The sequence below is a fragment of the Panthera pardus genome, unplaced genomic scaffold, assembly GCF_024362965.1.
Source record: "Panthera pardus isolate Hobbes unplaced genomic scaffold, ASM2436296v1 HiC_scaffold_1, whole genome shotgun sequence".
Taxonomy (NCBI): Eukaryota; Metazoa; Chordata; class Mammalia; order Carnivora; family Felidae; genus Panthera; species Panthera pardus.
The window spans coordinates 89,779,364-89,786,830 of NW_026526654.1; the positions used below are offsets into that span (position 1 = coordinate 89,779,364).

At 45.8% G+C, this 7,467-nt stretch overlaps 1 long non-coding RNA gene across 2 annotated transcripts; it reads left to right on the forward strand.

Moving 5' to 3' along the window:
* The first annotated feature begins 222 nt into the window (after positions 1–222).
* On the forward strand, positions 223–5,444 carry LOC128776524 (uncharacterized). 2 transcript variants are annotated; one of them, XR_008421640.1, is made up of 3 exons: positions 223–367; positions 726–813; positions 5,142–5,444. It is a non-coding gene; the product is annotated as an uncharacterized LOC128776524 (long non-coding RNA). The 2 variants fall into 2 exon arrangements; XR_008421635.1 differs by lacking the exon at positions 5,142–5,444 and adding an exon at positions 1,757–2,070.
* The last annotated feature ends 2,023 nt before the right edge of the window (positions 5,445–7,467 follow it).

Genomic DNA, 7,467 nt, shown 5'->3' on the forward strand with positions numbered 1-7,467 from the left:
CTGAGACACACGCAGTGGAGCCCAAAGTAGTCTCACCTCACGGTCGGGCGGTTCCGCTTTGGCTTCCACATCCCCAGGCCCCCTTACTGTCGGAAATGGCTGTCGGATCCATCGCACGGAGGCCAGACTGACGGTTGCCAGAGGGGTGGGAGGGGGGGGGGGATGGGCAAAGCGGAAGTAGAGGCACAGGCTTCCGTTTGCGGAATGAGGAAGCGGGAGGGACCAGAGGCGCGGCACGGGGAGGACGGCCGACGATGCCGTCGTAGTGTTGTGTGGCGACAGATGGCGGCTACGCTTGTGGCCAACACGGCCTGACACACAGCCTTGTCAGATCGCCGTGTCGCACACCTGAAACGGACGTCATCCTGTGCGTAACTATACTTCAACGTTGTTTAGTTGTGGGGAAAGAAATTCTTTTTCATGGTGAAAAAAGTAGTGATCTTTGCTAACTGTGGAACTTGGTGCTCGGGAGTCTAAATGATCCGGACGTCTCTGTCCAGCCCAGCTGGAAATAGTCCGTATCCGTGCTTTCCAATATGGAGCCACTGGACGGTACTGGGCACTCGCAATGTGGCTAGGGTGACTGAGGGGCTGGATTTCTATTCCATTTAATTTTAATGAATTCAAGTTTAAACTTAAGTAGCCACACGTGCACCAAGTTAGAGCGAGTCCATAAAATCAAAAGAATTTTTTGTTCAGTTAGGAAATCTTACCGGCTCCCACAGCAGCTCGTGAAACTCGGTTTCCTCATCGATACGGATGCGGACGAGGAGCGCAGAAGCCTGCGACCTCCTGGTTCCCGCCAAAACAAAGGTTTGTTTTCGCATTTCGTTACAAACGGAACTGATTTCAAAGCTCTTCTGAGTGAAACGGTCTCTCAAAAAGTTCAGCAGAAGGTAAACGAGGAAAAAGATCCACAACTAAATGGAATCACACACCCTCCTAAAGGATCAGTTTGAAGCTTTTATGTGTAGGCAAAATGAGAATGATGCTTTTTCGGTCAAGCTATACACAAAATGAATAACTACAAATCACGGGATCCCACAGACGTGTGTCTTACCAGGAAGACTTTACAACGGTTTAAAATGTAGACTTTGTTAGAATTTTATTCAAAAAAATGGCTCCCAAACTTTTTTAGTCGCCCGACCTGGGACGAGTTAATTAACGTCTCTAACCCTCAGTTTGTTTGTTACACAATGGGATGATGATAGTACCTACTTCACAGGACTGTTGTCAGGACTAAATAAGATAAGAATTAACGAGGCTTTAGCCCTCACATGGTAAGCATTCAGGAGTAGATAAACGGTGGCTATTATTCTGTTGTTGTCACTCCTCCATAAAGTGAAGGCTAATCATCACGTAGAGAAGTCCAGAGGCTCTCCCGGGTATCAGTCATACCCTGGCATTCTCAATTTAGACACCCAGAGATGGCTAAACTCGCTAGGACTTCTAATTGTCCATTCCCGATGGTTCCTTCACACTCCGTGTGCTCTGAAGCATCTCTGCATATTTAAGATATAGGCCATTGTCCAGCCAACAGGGTATCTCACTCAGATACAAGGAATCACAGAGTTTAAGGAGTAAATTTATGGCTAAAGCATTAACCTTGTCCTAAATGCCAAGGCCTTTGGGGATTTATCGGTCTTTACCTTACAAAAATAGAGTAAATGCTACGTGTGTACTCTCTTTTAAGGATAAACCCAAAAACTGAACTTTTACCTGCTAAAATACCAAATCCAAAATTTGTGTTTTAAAGGCTGGGTCGGCATTCCACGCTCAGGTGTCCTGTTGGAACCACTGTGTGACGATTATGTGGCGAAGAGACGGGCTGGTAATGAAAGTGAATTAAACATATCTGGGGATACACTGTCGTACATCTGTATGTCGTAAGAAAAACTCTCATCCGGACTCGATAATTTAAAAATATGTGTGCGTACCTACACCCATACATACGCACACAGGTGTTCACGTGGCCTTACCTGTTTTGAATGTTGTATGCAGGGAATATAGGGGAGATCGTAAGTAAAATTACATCCAACTATGCAAATTTAATGAAAATTTTAAATCTAATTTTCATCAGAGCCATCCGGTTTTAATCATTTCCTGCTTCCTAAATCAAATCTTTTGAAAGGGCTCTCCCAATGCGTTCCGCGAGCGACTCACATGAGCCCCGGCGTCTCCTCTCATCTTGTGCCCTTTAAGTGAACAATGGATAACATTGAAATAGATTTGTAAAAGTTGTTTTATACTGTTTCTTAGCCTTGGGATATAAAAGTCAGGAAAAGGAACAACTTGCTTTTAAACAAAGTGAAATGAAAACTTTCATTTCATTGCCATCTTCCACTCTGAAATAGCCACTGGGATGAGCTGGGTGTTCAGTGCACGGGTGATCCTAGCACGGGCTCCCTCTGTGACTCCTTTCCGAGAGCAGTTTACAACAACCCTGTGAGGCTGACGGGGAGCCTGGAAAGAACCACCAAGGGCCAGTGAGAGCTCGCAGCCTGCCCCCAAGGACCGAAAATCCAGAAGCCCCCAGAACAAGCCTCTGAAGCAAAGGAGAGGCTTTCTCAAGCACCCAGACCTTTCTTCCTGTCCTTGCTTTTTTCCTTCCCTCCCCTCTTCACCTCAGTCACCACTGAGTGATCACACAGTTCTAGGTGCTAGATGTAGGGATAAAAAGTTGAATAGGAGTAGCCCGTGCCCTTCAGGAAATCACAATCTGATGAGGGAAGGAGATAAGTAAAACTCACACATGCCCACCCAGAATAAAAATCAGTTTATGATTGCTGTGCTGTGTAATAGATGAGCTCCTGGTGCTGGAGTGGGACCTGAAGCTCCCTGGGGCTCCCGGTGTGGGTGACTTCTCCATTCTTGTCTCGTCTTCCCAGAATGTTGATTACAGCACATTCTTCCTGGGCTGCCAGAGGATGGCCTTTGTACCGCTGATGCTGGCCTCATTTTAAATAGATTCCAGCCTCCCGCAGGGCACCAATCCTTGCTCGGCATTTGGCTAGAAAGCTGTCGAGCACATGATGCTGCCCGCAAGAAGCCCACCGGTTAGTGGAAAGCAGTCGATCGGAAATCACCAATAAGCACAATGATATGTCAGGGGCAAGATATTCTGAAAGCAAAGAGAAGGGCAGTGGCTGAACCACATTCAGGGAGCGTGGGGAAAGAGTAGATGCATAGCCCATCAGACTCCTGAGAAGTACGCTACATAAGGGGACCCCAACCATGTTCATTTTCACTCGATTCCCTCTCTCAAGAGGAAAAACACATCAACAGCGAAAATAGATACAGGCTATATTTACTACACTATCAAAACTTGAAGCTTTACATAGAATATAATGGTGACCAGAAGAATCTTGCCTCTCAGAAGCAACTGTAAGAAAGTTGTGAGTTTGTCTGTGTATTTGGTTTTGGTTTTGGAGTTTGTTTTGAAGGGGTTAGCTTTTTTGCTCGTCTGATTCTTTTAGAAATCTCAGCAGAATAAATAGCAGTTGGCAACAAAAAACATCAGTGCTAGTCTGCCCCAGCAGTCAAGTTCTCAAACAATCTTCAGGAGCCCTCAAAAAACAGAACACAAAAAGTACCTCCACTGGGGAAAAGGGGGGTGGGGGGGGGCAGAAAGAACAACAACAACCCCCGAGCCTCTATATTTTTGGAAAAGTCCAGCATGCAGAAGAAGCCTCCTTGCTTGGCCTACATCTGCCGATTGGTAATTTGTAATTCAGGTTAAAAACAAAACAGAAGCGGGCATTGTTCTGATACTTGCCCTGATAACATCCCAAGAAAACTCTAGAGCTGGCAAGAGAGAAAAGCAGATAATGGTCAATGCTGTCATTTGAGTTTAAAAAGCACTGTGATTTTTCTTTTAAAGGAACATCTTCAGTTTCCAAGACCGTACACATGGTTTCTGACCGCAGCTCAAAATTTTCCACTGGGCTCCCTCCTGAGAACAAACACCGCTCAGCGGAGAGTGTGCGCCGCCTGCGCGCGTCCAGCCTCCCCGCGGGGCCCTTTGCAGAACCAGGGGCCGCCGCACCCCACACCGGAAGCCCACACCTTACCTAGCAGAGGTTCGCTTTATCCGCCACACTGCCACTCCCCCGTCAGACGTATTTTCCGTTTCTCCTTTGCCTATAAAAATGAGAAGATTCATCAGGTTGGAATTTAAGGCCTTTTATAATCATAATTGATCCTTTTAGGCTGATCAGAAGAATATTTTGTATTTATTAAGTGCCCTAAAGTTAACACAATGAACATTCACGTATAACATATTATTTAATCCTTCAAATAGCGCTTTGAAGAAACTGTTATGGCCCCCACTTCGCAGCGAGGCAGATTCTTAGAGAAGTAAGTTGCCTAAGGTCACTTAGGGTCAGGGGGGTGGAGCCTCGGACTCTAACCCCTTCTTCCTGCGGTTGGATCTCGCCCCAGGCTGCTACCTGCTGTTCCCCAGCGGGCACCAGCCACCTGCCCTCACTCTGCCTGAAGTTACACTGCCCGTTTATCTTTGCCATCTTCATTCGTCCCCTCTTCCGCAGTGCCCATCTCAGTCACCCCGGCTGCCACGGCACCTCCCAGGGCTAATCCATACAGGGCCGTGCTGGGCCTTGTCTCTGGGGCTTTGGCTATCGGTGCAGCTGGGCAGAAAGGGAGCAGTCTTTCAGATTTGGCTTCGAACCGCAGCTCTGGCCTTTAAACTGTGTGGTCTGGGGAAAGTTATTTCACTTCTATGACTCTCCATTTCATCGGCTCTCAGGGGCGCACCATAGTGCCAACCGAACAGGGCCGGCCTGGCACAGAGGTGGGCTCACTCTGCAAAATGCAGTACCCTGCACAAATACTCAATGAGAACCGGTATTGAAATAAGGAGTCCATTAAATACACACACACATTATGAGACTTCTGCTTAACACGAGCCTAAACATGTGCATTTATCTCTGCCCCCGTGTTACACGCCAATTAAATGACGGGGAAAAAAAAGGCGTAAACTCCTAAGAACAAAGAAATGGGAAGGGAAGGGGGAGGGCCGGAGGATGGCACATCGAGTGTATGAAGACATCATACGAGACAAGTATAAAGCTTTTTTTATACAGAAAGACACAAAAGTGTATTCCCCCTGTTCTCTTTCTCAGGAAGCTACTAGAAGATGCACTTCAGCCAAATGGGGACATACAGCAGGAAAGAAGACATGGAACCCAGAGAGCAGAAGCTCGGACCTGGGGGAAAGGCAGAGGGCCCCGGCTGGCCGCTGGGCAGCAGCCGGCCGGACCCAGTCCAGATGGGAGCAGGGCAAGGGTGAGGACGCCAAGAAACAAATGGAACAGGTCGAGTGTTCAGAGTTGTGCCTGGGAGTTGGAAAAAATTAGTTCTGGCCATGTGACAGATTGGTTGGTAGAGCAGGGGAAAAATGGAACAATAAACACATAGAAAGCTAAGCAGAGGGAAACACAATCATTATTTACTCCATGGCTCCGGTGGGGGAGCTGGGGGTGGGGGGAAGAAATTGTAAGAGAAAGAAGCTGTAAACATAGAACACACCTTGGTCCAGAAGGGATTACGTACGTAGTTTAAAATCATGTAATGAAGCAATATTGATTTCACCAAAATAGAAGCTATGGCTCAGTTATAAGGTTGTAGGTTTTGGTAGGAATGGTGGGGATTACATAAGAACTAAGACTTCAAATGGCAAAATAAAAAGTCAACAGGTCTAATATCCATAAATCAGTATATAGCATATTAAGCACACTGCCTAGAAAATAGTGGTAAATCTCAGAAGAGCGGCCAGAAATGAAGGTGCTGGTTGCCTCTGGGGCAAAGTACTGGGATATGTATGGGCAGTGGACTGAAATATTGCACTGAAAGTCTTTCGGTTCTACTTAAAGTTATAAACTAAAGTTATAAACTAAAACTTAAAGTTATAAACATTTATTGTTTTGATAAAAATTTTTAAATGGTTAATGTTTTCGCTATTTAGTTAAATAGTGTAGAATACAATTAAAACCTGTATCTTATAAATTTAAATAGCGGAAGGTCATTTTACCAGTATGATCAGCAAGCATTTTGCTCTTCAGTGGGACAGAACTGGTAAATAGAAGCTTCAAGCTGAAAAGACCCATGGTCGTCACCTATGATGGTCCTAGAAGAGTATTATTACTGCTGATAGCATCTTATGGCGCCTGTTGACTCTGGAGACTTAATAATGTATTTCAAATGCAATGCCTCTGAAGACTTAAAGACTTAGCTGTTTTCATGATAGAGAATAATTTAAGAAAATGTAAGAGTAAGGAAAGGTTAATGACCTGAAATACGTAAGTGACCTGTCTAAAGCGAGCCACGCCGTTTTCTGGCTTTTCCCTTTTACATACACTTATAAAACATGTGGCTTTGGGAAAGTCAGGAAGATTTGTTCTCTTTGTTTATAAAATTGGGATAATCAGCTTCTCCAGGATTACAGTATATCCTTATTAACATCTTAGAATCCTAATCTGTACGCATGTAGAATTGTACAAGATTTACACCTTTGAAACCTGCCCAAGAGCATATGGTTATTAGAAAGATCTCAAAAGGACCTTCTTTATGGGTGATTTTGGTTGTGTAAGACAATTCCATGATACGTTTCCCAAGGACCAATGAAATCCTCGGTCAAGTGGAACCCACGTGGCAGTTGGGCATGGTTACAGGCATTGAGTGGAGAGATATACAGAAGAAAGGATTCTTGTCCATAAGGAACTTACAGTCAACCTAAGGATGTGTGAAAGCACAAAGCTACCAGAGAATGGGCAGTTTGAGATAAATGCCTACGAGTAATGCGAGCCCCCGTGGGCGGCTCATCCCAATACGGAGTAAAGACTTCACCACTCTGTTGGTGCTGATTGTCCCCTCGATGTCCAATCACCTCCTGCCACCATGTCATCAATCTGTTGTACAATCGGAAGAGAGAATGTCTAGGCTGAAATGGCGGTCATGATAAAGTGTTCATTGCGTGACCACTTAAAACACCATTATTTAACTAAGCCGCTGAATCCTAAGCCCACTGGTCCTTTCTTACTCCCCTACTCCTGGCATTCCCAACAATTTGTTGCGTTCGACTGTCTAAAATTGTGTTATTCCTGGTTGTGACTCCTAACACCACCTTAAGGTGGGTAGCACTGATTTGCGGATCCGAACCCACAAAATGGAGGCTGCCCCGGCGAAGTCACAAATCTAAACCTAAGGCGGCTTGCCCTTGGGAAACAACGGTCACCAATCACACCAATCACAATCCTCCAGCTCAGCTTGAGCTCGCTACCGTCCACCAGAAAGTAGGACCTGCTGGCCTTCTAAGGACATCCCCAACCTCCTAGCCAACTGTCCCATCTCCACATTGCCTCCTCTGCACTCACTCTTGCTCGAAACCTTGCAGGAAGATTGCAGAGTCCTCCGCGGCTGCTTGTGAGGCACCGTGCTCCTCCCGTCCAC